Genomic DNA, 23,374 nt, shown 5'->3' on the forward strand with positions numbered 1-23,374 from the left:
GAACAAAGGAGACAGCAGCATTGTCAGTCTGGGGGGAGGGTAGTGTTGAATGTATTAGCAGATTTAGATTTTACACTAACAAACTGAAGCCAAACTCCAGCTCACTGTCATGAATAAATACAAGCTGATCATTTTATGTATCCCTACCAGTGTTAAGTGTTTTTTCTCATTCATGTAAACTGATACATTTTTCTGGAGAGCTTGTGCTTTTGAAAAACCAGAGATTTGCTGGCAGATGAAAATAGAAGAAAAAAAACTAAAAAAGGAAACTTATACAGCCATCACATCTAAGAATTGGTCAGCTGCATTACATAAAAAATGTTTGCTTTTGGATTTACTACTGCTTTATTGTTGATGTGGAACAAGTATAGAGTTGTTTGAGTTGTTTGAGTTCTGGGACTTAAGTTTTGACAACCATAGACAAGCATTTCCTTCTCATGGCAGCTGTCCATTAAATTTATAAATTGCAGAGAGAAATAAGAGGCTGCCATTGCGGACGTCTTCTGAAAATGCTAGTTACCTAGCTGCCACACTAATCCAATGGCTTTAATACTTCTCAATTACTAACCCAGTACACAAATGCATATTAGGCATTCTGATATTAGGCATTTCAATTTAGTGGAAAAAAGTAATACAATGTTGTGATCAGCATACCATCTGCCATTTTCAGAAGGTGAGCAATGGCAGCCTCCATATTTTTCATGACAGACTCTTCCTTTAATTTCCCAGGACTTGTCCCCTCCTCTCCTTCCTCCCCAGAACCTTTTTTTTCTATTAAACACTAGCAAGCAGCACTGCATTCCTCCATTGCTGTTCAACAACTGCTATTAGGTTGTCACCATGTGAATGGTTCAATACTGATTCTAATATAGGTAATCTCAATTAGATTACTTTCTACTTGTTCACTTAATGACTGTCTTTTTCAGCCTGGCTCACACCAATGCGATTTGACACTTTTCGAACTAATGGAACCGTTAAAATCATTACAACTCAAGTCCCAGTGACTTTGAAAAAAGTTCCTGCCTGACTTTTCATTGGGATTTGCACTGACTTTTGTTAAATTAAGTAGTAGGATGCAATGAAATTGAAAATCCAAATTGCACTAATCTGCGGCTTTGAAATCGCACTGAAGTGCGAGTTTGAAGCGGCAATGGTGTGAACCAGGGCTTCATCATAAACATGGTACAAGCTTTGGTTGTTATTTATTATCTGATAGAAATCTGTGATACCATTGATTCCATCCAATTTCTATCCTGTGTTGAGGTATGTTTCTCTGTGCACCATTCTCCACATGCTGTCTATGTAAACATATCAACACAGCTGCTTTTGCAGCTCAGATAGAAATATGACCACTATAGAAATCAATGAGTTTTAATGCTGTCACAACCTTTGTCTCTGCAGCTGCTGCTCTCCTCTACATGCAAACATCGCAGAAATGAATAAAACTACCTAATCAGCCTCAGCTAACCACTGATTCATGAGGTCAACCACTGGAATCACTCTCCTTAGGCTGGCCATGAAAACCTCTTTTTTTCTGATCAGTCAGAGGGTTGATAGAAAAGAAACAAATTGAATCCTCCCTGCTGTGCCATTGTATTCTGACAGCGGGACTCCTCCTCTATCAGAAGACACTGATAAGCAGCTGTAGTCTATTGGCTGCAGCAGTCTGATGAAAAATCTTTCCAACAATCCTGTTTGACAGAAGTCAATTGTTAGATAGGCTTCTGTAGAGTGGGAATGGCCATAGCTAGATCAAAATTTGGCCGATCCCTGCTGAACCAGTCAAACCTCAATCTATTTATGGACAGGTTAAGGCTTAGGCTGCATTCACATCTGAGCAGAGCGACTTTCAGGTGTTTTTATTTAGGAGCTTTTGAGAGCTTTTAGAGGTGTTTTACAAGCATTTTGCATCCTTATGCATTTTTGTTTTGCCAATAGAAAGCACTAGGGAGAATAGAGGTGGAGGAGATTAGGGGTAGAGGGCTTTCTTGCCACAAGATTTTGGAAAATGCGGGAAAGAAAATTAAAGTTGTATTTATTTATTTATTTTTTACACAAAGTTTTCAATTATTAGGATATTTCTAACACACATCACTGGCATACTTAGACTTACAACCCAAAAAACACATTCTGCTACTTCTCCCGAGTAGGAAGATGCCAAATGTGTAAGACTTTTTCACAGCCTAGCCACACTAGGGGGCCCAAAATCCAAGGGCCATCTTCAGGGGTTTTAGGGGCATTAACTAGGCATCTAATTTCCTGACTACCTATTACATTTTTGGAGGCCCTGGAGCACCAGGACAGTGTTAACACCCACAAAAAGACCACATTGTAGAAAGCAAATACCCCAAAGTATTTTCTAAGAGGCAGGGTGAGTCCTTTAAAGACCTAATTTTTTTGTCACAAATGTTTGTAAAATGGGGAATGAAAATGAAAATGAATTTTTTTACTCAAAGTTGTCAATTTAATAAGATATTTCTCACAGACAGCATAGACATATTTAGAATTACAACCCAAAACACATTATGCTACTTCTTCTGAGTATAGCGATACCACATTTGTGAAACTTTTTCAGTGCAGGGGCTGATTATGTACCAAACATTGTATCCTGTGTATCACATAAATCAACCAATTATATCAAAAGCATTGTACTGTAATGGTAGCCTCTGATCAAGTGGTCAGGGTATATAGCTTAGCTCACCTAAAGCAGCTCTAAATCCTATAAGCAAGCCTAGCCTACTGGTACATGGCTGCCCCCAGGAATGCCATGTTCACTGGTGAGCAGGTACAGGAGGCTAGAGAAAGAAAGAACAAAAGAGTTTCTGTGGCTCCACGAGTGCAGTTGTCTGCAGGAGATGGCTGGGACTGGTGTCTTGAAGAAACATAGTCAGTGCAAATAGGTAAGTTAAGGCACAGGCAGAGACATGGTCAGCAAAAGGGCAAAGGATTGGTCCAGGCAACAGGCATAAACATGGTCAACAAACAGGAAAATCATGAATACTAATTCTATCTACGCTGGTCTGAAGAAACCGTGGCTGGTGTGGTGATGATCAGAAGACTGTGACTGGCTGCACTGTAAGGGCTTGTTTATATGTACGGTTTGGGGGGGGGGGGTGGCAAAACCTTATGATTAAGCTGTGGTTTTACCACCTCTCACCTGCTACCCCCCCTATGGCTGCAGAGGCAGTGGCTGGGGTTGCATACCTGCCATGGCTGTGATGATTTGCTTCACAGCTGTGGAAGGAATTATACCCCCTTATGCCATAGTACTATATACATATATATATATATATTACATTTTTTTTCTTTTTTTACATACTGTCACCATAGTGACACTGTACTGCTCTGGGAAGGAGATTAGAATTATTATTTTCCTTCTTTTTTTTTTTTTTTACAGTATGGACTGAGCTTCGGCAAAGACAGAATTTTATTATGCATATGAGCCTAATCCAAGAGTTCAACTTTACATTCCAATAATAAAGAAAGAAAATATATACAAAATGACTATACATTTTATTCACTTACATTCTTAGATAAGTGTAGATCACCCAAAAACTTTTTTTTTTTTTTACTGCTATATGTGGCTTTGTTAGAGAGACCCCACGCCCCTTCAGTTCCTGACAAGGAGACCCCCCAACAGTTTCATGAGACAGGAAGTAAGGGAAACACGGGGACACAGGCAGAAAAAATAGTTTGATAGGGGTTCCTTTACTCTATTAAAAAATACAAATAAAAAATATTTTTCTGCTTGTGTTGCTGTTGGAGAGTTCCCCTTACTTCCTATCTGGCAAAACGTTGTAAGCAGGACAGAAAGTGAGGGTAAATATCTCAAACTCTCTAAATAGCAATAAAAAAATCTCCCTAAATAGCAATAAAAAATGGCAGTTATTCTATCCTTTCCCAATATATCAAAAACTAAGAAAATATTTTGGCTGGACGTACACTTTAAGGCCCCTTTCATACGGGCTTTCCGATCAGGTTTGCATGTCAGTTTATCAGGCGGATCTGATCGGACGCTCCATGCACTCCTATGGGGAAGCCAATGTCAGAGGTGACATGTCCGCTGACAACCGCTGCTATCCAATCCGATCCTGTCCGTGAAATCCAGACAGATGGCGACCCTATTTTCCATCCATCTGGAGGATCGGATCGGATGAAAACGGACAGGGTTCATTTTCATCCGATCTACCCATAGAGGAAAGCGGGGCTCTAACAGTTCTGTCTCAGCACAGTGAGCAGAGACAGACCTGTCATCCGCCTGCTCAGGATCAGCAGATCGATCCCCCACTGAGCAAAGCGGAGTCCTTTCGGCGGAAGGCCCATGTAAAAGGGGCCTAAGTGTTTTTCAGATTTTAGAAACCAATCACTGGCTCTTCAAGGAACTTAATAAAGAATGCTTCTGAAAAAGTCATTCCAATCCATGTTTTATACAATGTTTATATGTTGAAACTAGTAAATCTAACATTTTACTTTTGTATTGTAGAAAGAACACGATATACTAGTCAACAATTTCAGCAAGGGAAAATATACACACTCCCTGTGCTCCCATTACTGTAAGGCTAGCCATTCACTGATCAAAATGTCACTGGTTTAGCAGGGGCCGGCTGAATTTCAATCAATGTGTGGCCTTCTCTGCTTAACAGAAGTTGATCAAGCGACATGTAGGAAAAGGGACAGGTTGTATAACTTTTCTAATCAGCAGCTGCAATCAATTGGTTACAGCCAGTAATCAGTGTATTTAGAATAGTTAATGGCCAGCATAAGGCAACAGTGATAAACAACTGAGATGCTGTGTCTGATATATCCTATATTTTGGGCCAGGAAGTAACATTTTTATGTAAAATTCTACTTGTGTAAATTATACAGTACACAACATTGCACATTACAGTTCTACCTTGAATGGAATAAGAACTTTTTTATATGAGTAAAAAGTTCATGTGTGATGACAACCAAGAAATCGCTACAGCCAATTTCAAGAAACTTCAATTTAGAATGACAGAGTATTTAATCCTTTAAAAGGCTGTATTTAAAATGGAAACTGGTAAAGTAAAAATGTGAACTAAGAAGTGAAATCAAACATTAGCACAAGCTAAAATGCCACGCTGGTAACCAGATATACTGTACGCTCATCTCTTACATAGCTTTTATGTCATGTGCTCCCTGTGCCTTTTCTCAGTAAAGAATCAATATTTAGAGGTGTTTATGGCAAAGAACAATAAATGATTCCAGCGATATTTATTCAGTATATGTTCATGAGAGCAGAAATTTGGAACACATTTATATTTTACAGATAATATATAATGACTATACACAATAATAATAAATGCCAGCTGAGTATATGTAGAATCTGTGATATTATACCATTACAGGGAATGCAAAGATTACTGCTTATTAGATACAGTATAAATAAACTACTTAAATATACATTTCTTAGAAAAAATATATTCTAATAACTTTTTTCAAATAAGGATTGTTAATTCTCAAAGTGGAATTCCAGACAAAACTCTTTTCTAGTTTTTTTAATTTTTAGGTTTAGACTTTAGTTTGGTTATAACCTTTGTTGCTATTGGTATTTCAAGATTTCTCTACACCTCCTGTCACATAGAACAGGAAAAAAGCAGAACTTACATATGTGAGGAAATGCCATCAGGGTCACTGGTACAGAAAGTGCAAATGAATCTCCCCATACATACAGTACATATAAGAAAACTGTTTTACCCACCAATAGATTTGCATTTTTTACCCATCCAGTCCTGAAATTTACACAGCCATAACACATTCCACAGCAATGCCCAGCCTGCTGACTGGACAGTGGAAGAGCAGAAGCTGGCTGTTTCCAGTCCTACTCTTCCCGGTCTGCTGTACAGGCTTTCAGAAGAGTGTGATATCAAGTCAAATTCAGGTATTTATATATAATAAAATACATTTATTGATTTATTCATAAATACTATATATAGCTGAATCAATTTGTGCCTTTTATATCTGCTAGAAGATCAGCTTTAACCCTGATCCAGACCTACACAGTTATTAACTATAGCAAAAGATACAGAATTATCCATTTTTTAGCCTATGACCCACCCCTGGGGACAGTCACATTTCTAGCCTTGAGTTAAACACCCATTAGCAATAAACAAAAAATAATTTTAGGAAAATAAACCATTTTCCCTCGATTCTGACAGCTGTCAGTCAGTAATGTCTAGGAATGCCCCTACAGTGTCAGACCTCAGACAAGCACTACTTTCCCAAGGGTTCCTTAGCATGGCATCCCTGCTCTGTTTTTAGATAAACAGATCCAATTTCTTAACAAACAGACTGCTACAGCCCTTTTGATAACAATGTAATAATTCAAAACAAATGATTCCAGGCTTTGATGATAGCACTTTTATGGGTCATGAAGAAATCCTCCCACCAACATCTGTTTGATTTTATCTACTTGAACTTTATCCTCCAGTTGAAGATTTATAAGCTGAAATCATCCTGGCCTATTAAAGTCAGACTACAGTTTGAGCACTAACCACTAAGAATGAAAAAGCGGTTCACAGCCGTCTACCTTTTCAAACCATGCTGTGAAAAAAAGTTATCAAAAGTTTTGGAGAGCTCATTTTTAAGAGCTTATGTGAATGAGCAACATGCATTCCTGGTAAAACCCTTCAAGGAAACAAATCTCTAAAAAAAAAGTAGCCGTTCACTCAGGCATGGTGTCTGATTAATTTAGTTAACTAACGGGAAAATTACCCTTCTGTTTACACTGACAGCCTGTTTCCTCGCAAAATAACCTCTGTGGACTGTAGAGGATGCATTCCAGATTGAGATGCTGTATCCAGTAAGCCACTGTCTGCTGTAAAAACACTGCAAAACAACAGTTTTATTTGTGGTGGTTGTTGCTCATTAACACTATTACAAAGCTGAGTTTCCTGGGAAGAGGTACCAGGCAAACTCTGATTGAATTAAGTAAAGTGAAAAAAGTTGAACAAAGCTATTTAACACTTGCCAAAAAAGGTTTATTCAGAAGTTACAAGTTTCAGAGCACTAATTTCAATTAAACTAAGGAAAACAATATTGTATTGAAAACATATCAAATTCTCTCGGTAAATATAGTTTTATTTTAAAGTTATATACGAGGGCTCTTCAAAAAGTTTCCAGACTTTTTTAAGCTCTATTTATTGAGAATTTCAAAAACATATGACATCTCTTTTCTACATAGTCACCTTCTTTTGCGATGCATGTTTCCCAATGTCATACCAACTTTTTAATGCCATCAGCAAACAAGTGAATAGCCACTGATGCACCGCTTCTTTCACATCATCCTCACCTGAAAATCGTCTTCCCCTTAAAGCTTAAAACGGTCCAAAAAGGTGGAAATCAGATGATGCTAAATCCAGACTATAAGCTGGGTGTACCATAACCTCCCACTCATAAAGGACTGTAGGAGAGCGAAAATTATCCCCATACTGAGCAGACACGCGGAGATGAATTTGTGCTCCCGACACACCTTCTGCCCACAAAAAGTGTATGATAGAACATTGTTCCTCTTTGCTGCAGTTTATAGGTTTCGCAGCCATCTTCACCACAGTGTGACAAAACTGCAAAGTCAGTTGGCTTGCCAGACAGACTAGTTACATGACACTCTCAGACATCACCCATTATTACTCCTCCCGACCTCACTGTTTCCAACAAAAGTGAAGACACCTCGTAATTTCATAACATTGTTGCCATTATCTCTCTGTGTTCATACCTTGCATTGCCTGTGTAAATTTTATTTTTGAAATGGCTTGTCTGATAGAACTCAGAGTTTCTAGAAATAGGCTATTTTCCTATGCCATCTTGATTTGATATAGCTCTACACATGAGTTAATGGTCTATGAATTTAGTCAGTTTTATGTTAGGTACCTCTCCCTGATAGATCTTCAGAGGGAAAAGCAACATATTAGCAAACCTGACTGCAATTGTTTCTCTCAAGGTAAGTCAAAGTCGGGACTGTCAGTACAGCCTCCCCTAACCATCTTCATAGACATAAACATTAACTCTCAGCTGAATTAGCAACTATATTGCAACTAAAAAATGAACCAGGCTGATGTCTCAGCAAGTGCAACAAAAGCTCCTATGACCCTGAGTTGTAATTGGGGTCATAGTTGGGCACTGAGCTCTTTGGACACAGTAGCAGCTCTCCAGTATAAACTCTCCAAAAAAAAAACTTCACTCCCATAGTTATTAGACATGTGCACACCATAAAATGTTGTTTCATGTTGGATGCATTCGTTAAGTTGATAATTTAATATATTTGTTTTAGTTGTGTTGGTCCGATTCCTTTTCAGGATTGGTTTCATTTCTTCGGGATTCATTTTGAATATTTGTTATACCAGGTAGATTCGTACAATAGCTGTGGTTGTTAAGAAGCAGACAGCCATTGCATCCTTAGCAACCATGACTCACTTGCTGCAAGTGGGATTCCCTGCTGACAGCAGAAGTGTCAGTTTATAAAAAAAAAAAAAAAGCGTGGGGATCTCGCCTTCCCCTAATCCATACCAAGCCATTCAGGTCTGATATAAATTTTGAAGGGAACCTATGCCTAAATTGTAAAAAAATGTATGGCAGATGAGTCATGGTTGTTAAAGACGCAGTGGCCACCTGCTTCTTAACCACCAGCTATTTACAATAAATTCTGATCATTATCGATTGAATTAAAAATGTAATGTCCTACGAGTGAAACAAGTAAACAAATGCATTCAATATTTTTCTCTATACTTTTTGGAATTTGTTGCCAATCGTTTCTATGTTCATTAGCAAATTAGAATACACCTGAATTCCTGAAAATGAAATTTTCATCTGAAAAATGAATCTGAACGAACCTTATCGCAGGTGTCTAAAAAAAAGTGAGATTTAAAGCTAGTCCAAACCCCTCATATGACAGGGATAAGAGGGTAAGGGAACATATATGTAGAAAAAGGATGAAGCTTTATGTCATAAAGAGGTCTGGAAAATTAAGTCAGGCCAGGAAGTTTAAATCTACTTACAACCTGAAAAGAAACAGTCTGCTGATCAATTTTTGTGACTTATGAGGTAGGTATGAGATGAGAGCAGTGTATGGGAGTACTTGGTGCTGTGTGCTAAAAATATAGTAGTGTAGAATGGGATGTCCTGTGTGCATTGGGTGAATGGTGGGGTGTCCTCTAAATACACTGTGCTGTTTGTGATATATTCCACACATCCTCATTCTGTACATTGTGCAGTATGTTACATATTCCAAACCCCTCACTCTTAAAGGAGGTATAAAGTCAGAAGATTTTTTTATCTTAATGCATTCTATGCATTAAGATAAAAAACCTTCCGAGTGTAGCAGCCACTCCAGAACCTACTTAAACTTACCTGAGCCCCATATCTGTCCAGCGATGTCCACGAGTCCTTTGGCCGCCTGGGACTCTCCCTCCTGATTGGCTGAGAGACAGCCGCAGCACCATTGGCTGTAAAAAAAATCAGTTAGCCAATCAGTGAAGAGAGGGGGCAGGGCTGAACTACAGCTCCGTGTCTGAATGAACACACGGAGCTACGGCTTGGCTTGGGTGCCCCCCTAAGCAAGCTGCTTACTGTGGGGGCACTCAACAGGGAGGGATGGGACTAGGAGCAGCAATGAGGACCCCAAGAAGATCAGGATCCAGGCTGCCCTGTGCAAAACCAACTGCACAGAGGAGACTTTACAATCACCTAATTATTATAAGCTAGGGTAGATATGCCATATCCATGCCAATCACCAAATCACCTAAACATATGCTTCTTGTACCACCCCATTCAATAGATAGACACATGTTTGCTAGTTAATATGTAAAATGTAAATTATTCTAATGACATCCTATAAGAGAGCAAAACTGGAGCAGCTGTTCTTGGCAACCAATTGGCTTCTATCTTTTATTTTCAAAGCTGATTGGTTGCCATGCACAGCTGCTTCAGATATTTTTATAAATTCTCTCATTAGTCTAATTCCCTTAAAAAAAAAGGTAAAAATAATACTACTTACATATTCTCCAAAATGTAGTAGAAATATAGAGAAGTAGAAAATAGTAAAAAGTACAAAGAAAGAATTCTCACAGACTCAGTGAAAAACTTCCCAGACATGAGCTGTGTCTGTACAGAAGCCTGACATATTAATGATGTGTGATGCAGTAGTTCTGAGCAGAAAGATATCCCAATGTGTCTAATACAGTGTATGTGACTAGGAGAATGGTCAGAGAATTGGACAAGGAGCTTGTTTAGACAATACATAAACAGTTTAATCTTGACGTGGTTTGAGATAAGAAGTGGCCTGGAAAATGAGCGATAGTCTGAGCTATTCACAGTGTGAATCATCAGTTTCTGCTAAGGGTAAAGAAAATATTCCAATAGGTGTGACTATGACAGATAGCATCTAAAAAACAAATGTATGAGTTCACTTTAAAAAAATCCTAAGGCACGACATACTTTATTATGTTAATAAACTATAATAGTGTACCCAAATTTGAGTAGAGTATCAATATTGTCCTCCTACTTTATGTCTCACAAAAAAATAGATAGATAGATAGATAGATAGATAGATAGATAGATAGATAGATAGATAGATAGATAGATAGATAGATAGATAGATAGATAGATAGATAGATAGCAGACAGTTAGATAGGCAGGCAGATTACAGATAAGTATAATTTCTATTAAAATGTACAGTGGTTTAAGATTTTGACAGGTTTAATAAAGTTGATGTAAACCCCCCATTTATGAAATCTGACCTGGGCACATATATCTGTAGTGTTTACTTATCTCTCTCCAAAGGCTTAAGTCCTGTGTCTTTCCCCTGCTTCGTTCCTCTTTTATCAGCATGATAATCTCTGACAAGTTCTCCAACACAGGAGATAAAAGCACCTGGAAATTTGTGTCGAGGTGGGTGCATAGAGATAGATTAGCAGAGAGCTGGTCTATTTACAGCACAACTCTGCATGTTTCTTCCTTCCTCTGCCTATGTGGAGAGGGGGGAGGGGGGGGAGTTGTGTGCCTTTCCTCCAAACAACTGTCACACAGTGTATGCCAAGACTCCACACCCAGTGCTGGGACAGGAAGAAAAAAATCTAACACGATGTTCACTTTCTAAGCAGATATACAAATAAAATGTATGTAAGGAGAATTGTTGCATCTCTGTGTATCATCTGAGGCTGTTCATTTCACTGGGTATATTTGAGGGTCTACATCCACTTTAATTAAATGCCTGATTCAAATATCTGTTATGAGATCCATGGGCTATGCCTTGCTGACAGCCTACACTATAGATAAAATCAGTTTAGAGTAAAATCCCCACTGTAGAGATGACATAACAATACTTTGTGCACAGATTTGTCCATTCTTGTCCAATCAATAGTGTGACTGGACTTGCTATAATAATGCCACTTGTTCCCTAAAAATACTTTTCTTTCAACGTGTCATTGTCCATATACAATTCATTTGGCATAATTTATAAATGGGGTAGTTTCTTGGTGAAATCCAAGATATACCAAATGATAAACAGAAATCCATATCTTTGGAGTTGGTATGCACCTTCAGATTAGATAATGGCCTATGACCAATTTGTAAAAATGTATTTTGTATACAAAGCAAAACAATTTTTGCTAAACAATTTTTGTGAAAAGAAGCCATTCCTGGGATATGGAGGCAGATGTACATGACGCCTCATTTTACAGATATTGGTTACCTGGCTTTATGCTGAACCTCTTACTTTGAGACAATACCCAGGAAAAAGTATGCAGATAAAACACAGGAAATAAGACTGATCATTTTTTTGTTGCCAATCTGCCTTTTTCCAAAATAAGTGTGCAGCAAAATCACCTGACACTATCTCCCATGTTCACTGCACCCTCCCTATCTCTATAGTAAAAATAAAATGTTAAACTGATTAGGACTACAGGCGACAGGCTATTATCACTGACATTAGATTTACATTGTTGAATGCCACCATGACTGACGTGGATTGCCTTGCTAGAGGCTGTGACTGACATTGATTTACTTATGGAGATTGGAGACATTCATAAATTTCATTTTAAAGGAAGTATGTGTTTGTGTTTAATTTTAAATAAAGACTTTTAATCAGTGTGTGTTTTTTAACTTTTGTTAAATGTACTTTTGTACTTAAAGCGGAACTTCACCCTCCCGCGGCACTCTCCTCCTTTCCATCCTGCTCTCCCTCCGCAACACTGATATTGTTTTTTTTTTTGTTTTTTGTTTACTTAAATGTTTTTTGCCATCAAAGGCTTGACCTACCCCCGGTTTCTGGAATTTACCTAGGCGAATGACATGGTGCCCCCGGTACCTCCTGGGATGCATGGGTGGGGTTGGAAAAAAGCTGCAGTTTCTCTTTAATAAAGTGATGATTACTTTATAAGCAGTCACTTTTACTTTATGAATGACATCCATTCATGTGCCATTGTGTACTATTGTGATAGCTGTGGCCACAGCTATCACATGGTACCAGGGCCAGCTGGTACAATGATCTGTGTTCACACCTCTGTGCGACCCCTAGGTACCTATGACATCCAACGGAGATAACAGTGCCCCTTATTTTTAAAATAGCCTGGGAGGGAGGTGGTTAAGAAATCAATATCATTCTATAGCAGTAATATTTTAAATAAATATTCAGATAAAAGATCAAAGCCATTTTTTTAAATCTACAGAACTTTCCTAGTTAATTTGCAAGAAAGTGAACACATTCTTTAACTTACAATTGTACTCACAATTTCTAATATGCTACATATGCTCAATATGCTTAAGTGATATAAAGAGTTTTTATTGCCCCAAAACACTACTATAGGCTTCAAAATACTCAACTGTTAACAATGGCTTGTTATATGTCTTGAATACTCCAACAGCAGAATCCTCTTACCGTGGACAGTTTACTGTTCTGCCCATTTGGGAATTTTTTCATGTTTCATCCCACATTAAAATGCTTCAGCAAATGCATTGTCCATATTTAGTGATGGACTGAACACCCCGCTGTTCGATTCGCACCAGAACATCTCGAACATGCAAACTTTTAACGTTTATGGGACACAAACATGAAAAACCAAAAGTCCTCATTTTAAAGGCTTATATGCATATTATTGCCATAAAAAGTATATGGGGACCCGGGTACTGCCCTGTGGGACATGTATTAATGCAAAAAAATAATCATTTTTAAAGGAGCATTGATTTTAATGATGCTTAAAGTGAAACAATAAAAATGAGAAATTCCTTTAAATATCATGCCTGGGGGTCCCCTTAATGTGTCTGTAAAGTGGCGCATCTGTACAATGACATTTCTGACATTTCTGAAGGAAAAAAGTAATTTAAACCTGCTTGAGGCTGTAATGTATTGTCGGCTGCCGGGAATACAGATAAAAAAAAAATGAAAAAAAAACACCCTTTGGGTCTGGTATAGATTTTAAGAGGAACTCCACACCAAAATGAAAATAAAAACGGTGTAGGGTCTCCCCCAAAATCCATACCAGACCCTTATCCGAGCATGCAACCTGGCAGGTCAGGAAAGGGGGGTGAATGAGCGAGCACCCCCCCCTCCTGAACCATACCAGGCCACGTGCCCTCAACATGAGGGGGAGAGCTCTAGGAGGGGCTCTGCCCCCCACCCCAGAACACCCTGTCCCAATGTTGATGGGGAAAAGGGCCTCTTTCTGACAACCCTGGGCTGTGGTTGTCAGGGTCTGCGAGTGGGGAGCTTATCAGTCTCTGGAAGATCCCGCCCCCCCATGTGAATGGGTATCGGATACATCGTACCCCTAATCCATTCACCAAAAAGTGTACAAAAAAAATAAACACATAAGAGTTTCATTAAACACACAAGTCTTTTATTCAAAAATAAAAAATAGTGTCCCTCGATGTAAATCCATTGTCAATCATGCTGCTTGCCACACCCGCCGACCCTAAAGAAAAAAAAAGCTCCACTCCCAGTTAACACTTCCCACAGACTGCCTATTCGCGGTTTGACAGTTCTTATATAGGGAATCCGCGGGGCCACGCCGGTGACGTCACCGGGTGGTCCCGTCACCCATGACATCAAGGACCAGTGAATGCTGGATCGGTGACTCGCGAGGGGTGGGGCTTCCAGGTGACATCACCGGTGTGGCCCCGCCCATTTCCTATATAAGAACTGTCAACCTGCAAATAGGCAGTCTGTGGGAAACGTTCACTGAGAGCATAGCTTTTTTTTTTTGCTTTTTTTTTCGAGTCGGTGGGTGAGGTGGGCGGCGTGATTGATGATGGATTTACATCAGGGGACAGCATTTTTTTATTTTTAAATAAAGGACTTGTCAAAAACTGTCTCGTGTGGGTTTTTTTTGGTGAATGGGTATGGGTAAGATGTACCCGATACCTATTAACATGGGGGGGGGCGGGATCTGGGGGCTCGCTCACCCCTCCCTTTTCCTGGCCTGCCAGGCTGCATGCTCAGATAAGGGTATGGTATGGATTTTGGGGGGGACCCCATGCCATTTTCTTTTTTTAATTTTGGTGTGGAGTTTCCCTTAATAGCAGAACAAGACCCAAAGGGTTCCCTAAACTTGTGTTTTTTTTTGGCATTTAATTCCCCCTCAAATCTATACCAGACCCAAACAGCCTGGTATAGATTTTGGGGGGGGGGATTCCACACAGTTTTTCCTAATTCTGTCATGGGGTTCCCCTTAAAAGCCAAACAAGACCCAAAGGGTTCCCCAAGCTGTTTTTACTCCAATTTATTTTTAAATTTTCATTGTCTTTTTACAATATTTTTTTAAAATTCTGCTCTCAGCAGGGATGCCTTAACAAACTATTGACTGTGTGCTCGGCGGACGAACATCCCGCTAAGTGCTGAGAAAGTTCAGGTGCTAGGCAAGTACCTGAATGGACCAAACTTATGCTCGGCCCAAACCGTTCACCCATCCCTAGTGGTGCCTGAACACTGTAACCCCTCACAGTTAGAATTGCTGGGCGCAGGAATGGGCCCTGCTGTTAAAAATTAGAAAAAAAAATTCAAACTACATGCACCTGTCATACAGGTGCAGAAAAATTGGGCCTTGGGTGTTGGTGGTGCCCTAAACCAAAAACATTGTTGGAAGCTTATTCAAGATTCAGAAATAGGATAGGCAGCATAGGCAGTCTTCAAGGGATCCCGGATCCCTAGCAAATTCAATCAGTTACATCAGCATCAGGGGCTTGATCCAGGACTGGTTCATTTTGATAAATGTCAGCCAGTCAATAAAGTCTGTGGACAGATGCACTCTTTTATCTGTCACAAAACTTCCAGCAGCACTGAATGTCAATTCGGAAAGCACGCTGGAAGCAGGACAGGCCAGTAGCTCAATTGCCAAGTTCTGGCCAGTGGTCCATCCTCAAGACCCAGTTAGCCTGTGTCCGCTCTTGCCCCTAGATAATCCTGCACCATATTATACAGATGCTGCCGATGGTTGCTTACAACTAACATCCCTGGGTGCTGGGGACTAAAGAATTATTTAAAGGCATCAGTCAGCCAGCCGCTTTCTTCACTGCTCCTCCTTTGAACAAACAAAGCCTCAGAAACACGTTGTCCAGGGTACAGAATGGTAACCTCCTAGTGTCTGAAAAGGTGTTACACAAATTTTTCTTCTTGCAACTTTACTCTTGTAACGTGGATCAAGAAGGGTTGCCAACCAGTAATGATCCCTCAAATCCTTGGGTCCTTTCGTAGGATTTGCAGAATTAGGGAGCCCATGCAGCATAAGTTTGAGGAGGCATGAGATTCTGAGTCCTTTGGATCACTAAGGATGACATTGTCAGGAGCAACCTCTCCCCTGCCACATACTACTCCTGGGCATTCTTGGGAATGAAAACCATCCCTTGAAGACTGCTGTATGTTACCCTTTACATATATGCTGCCACAATCCTCCTCCTTACTCCTCCTCTTCCTCCTGTGTGTTTTGCAGCTCCGCAGGAATTGTATCTGCATAAAGGGGGTCTTGTGAGGAAAGGAAGTCCTCCCCTTCCTCCTGCTGTTCTACCTCCTGCCCTGTCCATGATTTAATTTGTGCTCCAGCAGGAAGACTAGAGAGATAGTGTCAATGATGCATGCATTGTCCCGGCTCACCATCCTTGTGGCCTCCTCAAATGGTGACAGGACAGTGCATGCATCCTTTAACAGCAGCAACTGGCATGAAAAAAAGAAGCCAAACTCCCCTTAGCCTGTCCTTGTGCCATACTCACACGGGTACTTGTTGATGGCCCTCTGCTCCATGTGTAGCCGCTGCAGCATTGCCAATGTTGAGTTCTACCTGGTGGGCATGTCTCAAATGAGTCAGTTGGTGGGCAGGTTGAATTCCCATTTAATGTCAGCCAGCTGAGCACTGGCATTGTATGACCACCAGAAATGGCCACAGACATTTCTAGCCTGCCTCAGAAGCTCTTTAAAAGCCCAGGTACCTGTTCAAGAAATGCTGCACCACCAAATTCAGGACATATGCCAAGTGTCCCTGTCGGAAAGCGGAGAGAAGGTTAGTGCCATTGTTGCTTACAACCATTCCTGGCTGAAGCTGCCGTGGCACCAACCACCTCTGAGCCTGCTCCTGCAGAGCTGACAGAATCTCTGCCCTGGTGTGGCCCCTGTCCTGTGGACAGACCAACTGAAGCACTGCATGGAATCTTTTAGCCTGACTGCTTGGTAGCCCCTTGAATGCTTAGGGAGCACTGCTGGTTTGGAGTACAATTCAGAAGAAGAGGCCATAGAGGAAGAAGAAGAGGAGAGGGTGAAGCAGACAGATGTGGCAGAATCACCACCAGCTTTTTGGAGGCATGGGGGTGGAACAAGCTCCAGCACTGAACCCTGTCCTGCATCCTTCCCAGCTGCCAGCAGAGTTACCCAATGCGCCGTGAAGGAAATGTAACATCCCTGACCATGCCCGCTGGACCATAAGTCAGCAGTAATGTGAACCTTCCTGCTGACCGCTCTGTCCAATGCCTTCCACATGATAGTACAGAGCTGGAATGGCGTACAGAGCTGGAATGGCCTTCCCTGAAAAGAAATTTCTTTTTGGAACCTTTCACTGTAGTACAGCACATTCTGCAAATTCACGAAAGGGGGCAGAGTCTACCAGATGAAACGGCAGCAGTTGTAGTGCTAGCAATTTGGCCAAGCTAGAATTTAGACACTGAGCATATGTATGGCTGGGACAGTATTTTTTTTACGGATCAGCAACTGGGGTAGTGAAATTTTCCTGCTGGTCAAATCAACAGGTGGTGTACTGCTAGCAGATTGGGTGCAAGTGCCTGTGCCACCCATTGCTATACCATCATCCCTCTCAATGCAGGTTTTATATAACTGGTAGGTATAGTAGGGGTAGAGATCCCAGATAAGGAGCAGGGAGAAGTCTGCTTTTTTATGCTGTGGGTCTTTCAGGTGCTGTTGCCAACAGATTGCATGGCAGGTCATCATATGTCTTGTCAGGCATGTGGTGCCCAAGCGACTGGTGGTCTGGCCACACTTGATCTGCTTCAGACAGAGATTGAAAACAGCAAAGCTGTGGTCTGCTGCACATGTGTTGAAAAAAATCTCATACCAATAAACTTTTGGAAGTTAGCAGGGAGTTAGCAGCTCCCTGCACCGGCGGAGCTCTGTGGTGGGAATGCAATAGGGTGGCTTCCCTTAATCTGGCCCCTGGAGGACATCCTGCCTTGCTGGAGTTGTGCCTCCTTCTCCTCACTTTCCTCCTCTATTCTCTAAGGCACCCAAGTACAGTCAGTGACCTCATCATCCTGTCAAGGTCTTACCTTGTCTTCCGGTCGGCAGCCATATTGGACATGTTTAGACTGTTGTCTCTTATAAACTCCGTTTGCATCATCACTTGTCTGCTCCCGGGGCATCGCTCAATGATGATGTTGCACACCTTACTATATATATCACCTAATGGCTTTCAGACCTTGCCCTTGCGTTTGTGCTCCAAGGTGCATCACTGCTAGCAGTCCTCGGGTCTCTATGCTTTCTCCGTGCATGGCTTGGCTTGGCTGACAGCCCTCCTGGCTCTTGATTCCGCATCGGCAGACGACCTCGCATTGGTTGACGACCTGGCTTCGGCAAACTACCAACTTCTGGACTCGATCTCGGCTTGGATAACTACCCGCTTCTGAACTTGACTTTATTTTACTTGCATTTTCGTGTGGTCTGGTTTGCTGGCACCCTGACACATCCCCTCCCTCCTTGTCACTGGAGCAAACTTGGCAGAATCCTGCATCTGGGGGAACATGACTGCTAATTTCTTGTCCGTAATTGTCACCCCTCTCTCTAGGCTTAAGTTATTCCCTTCTTCAACCTGGGAACCAACATCGGAGCATTCATATTACTGCGCATCCTCCAGCATCATGTAACTGACACTATGATCGAATAATTTAGGTGACTCCTCCATGCATAATGGTGGGGCTACAGAAGGAGTAGCTGTGGACAAGGACCCTGTGGAATAGGCCACTTTGGCAGCTGTGATGGAAGGCAAACTAGTATGAGCCTAGGTGACAGAGGATGAGGAGGACAAGGACGGCTTAGTTATCCACTCCACCAACTCTTCTGCATATTGTGGCTCAATAACACGGTCAGCACCGGAAAAAAAGGACAAGCATGCCCTGCAGAGGATGAGCCATGTCCATGACTACTTTTCACTGTGGACACAGAGGTTGTTTGCCCCCTTTTAGTGGCCTGTAAGCGTCTGCCTCTCCTTATTCTCCTTTCAGACATGATGTGGATTTTTTGGGGGGAGTTTTTATAACTTTTTATTATAGAATGTGGGATGGAAATATGGTACTTGGGTGCAATACTTTTGTTCTTGGTGCTCTATAAACCGTTTTATTTCGTTTTTTTTTAATAAAGAAAAACTTAATAAAGCCAAAAAAAGAAAACCCCTGCCGATGCAGAAGGATTAGCACCAGTGACGCAGAAGGGGGGACAACAATTATGCCCTAAATAATATTAGTGCTGCTGCACCACAGAAAAAGAAAACCCCTGCTGTTGCAGATGGAATGGCACCTGCGACGCAGAAGGGGGGGACAGCAATTTTGCCCTAAATATTAATAGTGCTGCTGTGCCACGAAAAAAAACCCCACTGCTTAGGCAGAAGGAATAGCACCTGTGATGCAGAAGGGGGGACAGCAATTATGGCCTAAATAATATTAGTGCTGCTGTGCCACGAAAAAAAAAAACCCACACTGCTGGCGTGGAAGGAATAACACCTGTGATACAGAAGGGGGACAGCAATTATGCCCTAAATATTATTAGTGCTGTTGCGCTACAAAAAAAAAACCCTGCTTATGCAGAAGGAAGAGCACCTGCAACACAAAATGGGGGACAGCAATTATGCCCTAAATATTATAAATGCTGCTGCGCCACAAAAAAATCCCACTGCTGACACAGAAGAAATAGCACCTGCGACACAAAAGGGGGAGTACTAATATTGCAGCAACAGAACCTGATGATGCAAAAAAAATGAAAAGAAAAAAAATATATCAATGAAAAAAAAATGGGGTGAGTGTGGTGACACAGACATGCTGTATACACCAATACCTCAGTGGCATCACTACACTGTGTTACACAAGAATAAGCACAGCACTACACTGACAGCATCACACTTACTGCACTACACTGACTGCACTACACTGTGTTACACAAGAATCAGCATAGCACTACACTACACTACGCTGACTGCACTACACTGTGTTACACAAGAATCAGCCCTACACTACACTGCACTGACTGCATTAAACTGACTGAAAGCATAATCCACTAACTACCCTGCCTAGTCTCCACTCATAACACACTACACAGGGCTGCCGTGTAAGCAGCCTTATATAGTGTGGGGGCAAGGATTTAGCCCCTGAGCCATAATTGGCTCATGGCACCCTGCCTTTGACCAGTCATGGCTCTGACAGGACATTGTGCTGTGATTGGCCAAAGTATACAGGTCAGGTGCATGCTTTGGCCAATCACAAGCACTAAATGCACTGCAACTGTCGACGGATGAACTACCCGCTGAGCGCCCAGGGTGTTGAACACACGAACACCCGAAGTTCGAGGCGAACGTACATTCGTCTCGAACATAAAGCCCATCACAATCCATAATATAAAATAAGTAAAATATCCATATAGGGGTATGAGAACCCCTTATAATGGACATAATAGGTGTGCACACCCAAGAAAGCACAGAGATGTTACCAATACATTCCTGGGAGATACAAAAATGTTAGTGGTTTAACTCTTTAGCATCTACCATAAACTGAAACATCTTTTTAGAATGGCTTGACTACTCACAAATGTAAATGGATTTGCTAAAAAAAATAGTACAAGAAGCCTTGATTGTAGACATTGGGGTTTATTTACTAAACTTGGAAAATGCAAAATCAAGCTCATTTCTGCATAGAAACCAATCAGCTTTTAGGTTGTATTGCCAAAGCTTAATTGAAAAACTTGAGGTTAGAAACTGATTGGTTTCTATGCAGATGTGTCCATTCCTCAAACAGACAACAAGTTTACTACATTCACTGAACAAAATTATAAATGCAAAACTTTTGTTTTTGCCCCCATTTTTCATGAGCTAAACTCAAAAGATCTAAGACTTTTTCTATGTACACAAAAGGCCTATTTCTCTCAAATATTATTCCCAAATCTGTCTAAATGTGTGTTAGTGAGCACTTCTCCTTTGCCGAGATAATCCATGCACCTCACAGGTGTGGCATATCAAGATGCTGATTACACAGCATGATTATTGCACAGGTGTGCCTTAGGCTGGCCACAATAAAAGGCCACTCTAAAATGTGTAGTTTTATCACACAGCACAATGCTCATATGTCGCAAGTTTTGAGGGAGCGTGCAGTTGGCATGCTGACTGCAGGAATGTCCACCAGAGCTGTTGCCCGTGAATTGAATGTTCATTTCTCTACCATAAGCAGTCTCCAAAGGCGTTTCAGAGAATTTGGCAGTACATCCAACCGACCTCACAACCGTAGACCACGTGTAACCACACCAGCCCAGGACCACCACATCCAGCATCTTCACCTCCAAGATCGTCTGAGACCAGCCACCCAGACAGCTGCTGCAACAATCAGTTTGCATAACCATACTGTCAGAAACCATCTCAGGGAAGCTCATCTTTATGCTCATCATCCTCATCGGTGTCTCGACCTGACTGCAGTCCGTCATCGTAACAGACTTGAGTGGGCAAATGCTCACATTCAATGGCGTCTGGCACTTTGGATAGGTGTTCTCTTCATAGATTAATCCCAGTTTTCTTAGATCTTTGAGTGCAGCTCATGAAAAATTGGGGCAAAAATAAATGTTGCATTTATAATTTTGTTCAGTATACATATCTTTATTGTTTTCTATTATATTATAAAGCATACCGTATATATTTGTAACATAGAATTTAAATTATTTGTACTAGCATACATTTCATGCTCCTACCCATTTGTATGCAGATGTTACAAGCAAGACCTTTCAGTGGATAATTGTTGGTTTCCAGTGAGCTCTAGGGAGCTGTTGTGATCTGGCAAATTATGCTGCCTACAGTCAAGTGCCACATTTGTTGCATTATTTTCTCAGTAGATGGTTATTTTAGGGCTAGTTCACACCAGGATCACCCAGAAATCTATGCCGTGTTCCCATAAGTTTCCTGTGTGGCTTTGTAGCCCATTCATTTTAATGGGCTGCAAATCAGACCAGAACACATACTGCAAAAAATTAGTGCATGCGCTACTATTAAAAAATGGTGCTACACTAAATCACATGGTACTGCATCACCATAAAATTTGGTGCCTGCAAACGCACTGTGTTTGTGATCTGTGTTAGACTGCCATTAACATTACATTAAAATCTTGCATGTAGATCACAAGGGCAGTGCATTCTAGAGCAGTTCTAGAGCAGTGCAGGAAACACGCACAGAATGCACCTTTACCACTGCACTATGATGGGTAGAACTTCAAAGGGAAGGCACTATTGGGAAAGTAATATTGGGCGTATGCTATTGGGCCCCCAACCAGAGGGACCTCCTTTCACAGATTGGATTGGCAGCAAGGATGGGAAATGTCGTTATAATGGGGGACTTTAATTATCCAGATATAGACTGGGCAGAAGGAACCGCACATTCATCCAAGGCTCTGCATTTCCTAAATGTTTTGCAGGACAATTTCATGGGTCAGATAGTGAATGCACCAACAAGAAACAATGCGGTACTAGACCTACTGATTACCAACAATACAGACCTGCTCATGGATATAGAAATACGGGGCAACTTAGGAAACAGTGACCATAGGTCAGTTAGTTTCAGTATTAATTACAGTAATAGGAAACACAAGGGTAATATAAGGACACTGAATTTCAAAAGAGCCAACTTCCCTAAACTGCACTCTTTGCTAAACAATATCAAATGGGATAGTACCCTGGGAACAAAGAACACGGACGAAAAATGGGAGTGCTTCAAGAGCATACTAAACAAAGGGATTGGCCAGTGCATTCCAAAGGGTAATTAATGTAACCACTTCAATACCGAGCACTTTTCCCCCCTTCCCACCCAGGCCACTTTATAGCTTTTAGTGCTGTTGCATTTTGAATGACTATTGCGCGGTCATGCAACACTGTACCTAAACCAAGTTTATGTCATTTTTTTCCCCACAAATAGAGCTTTCTTTTGGTGATATTTTATCACCGCAAGGTTTTTTCTTTTTTTGCTAAACAAATAAAAAAAAGACCGAAAACGTTTTTTTGTTTATGTTATAAAATTTTGTAAATAGATACGTTTTTCCCTGCACTGATGAGCACTGATGAGGCCGCACTGACAGGCAGTGATAGGGCAGCACTGATGGGGTGGCACTGATGTGGTGGCACTGATGGGGTGGCACTGATATGCGGCACTGATATGCAGCACTGATGGGCACTGATATGTGGCACTGATAGGTAGCACTGATATGCAGCATTGGTGGGCACTGATAGGCGGCACTGCTGGGCACTGATACGCGGAATTGATGGGCACTGATAGGCAGCACTGATGGGCACTGATAGGCGGTACTGATGGGCACTGATAGGTGGCACTGATGGGCACTGATAGGCGGCACTGATGGGCACTGATAGATGGCACTGGTGGGCAATAATGGGCACTGGTGGGCGGCACTGATATATGGCAATGATGGGCACTGGTGGGCAGCACTGATGGGGAGGGCACTGGCGGGCAGCACTGATGGAGAGGGCACTGGCGGACTCCCTGAGCCCTGATTGCCATCCCTGGTGGCCATTGTTGGCATCCCTGGGGTCATGGGTGGGCATCCCTGGTGGTTCTAGTGGCACCCCCCCCCTAAGGGTCAGCACTGGTAATCAATGCTCTGTCAGGCACGAACTGAG

This window comes from Pelophylax lessonae (assembly GCF_965119305.1).
Source record: "Pelophylax lessonae genome assembly, chromosome: 1".
NCBI lineage: Eukaryota > Metazoa > Chordata > Amphibia > Anura > Ranidae > Pelophylax > Pelophylax lessonae.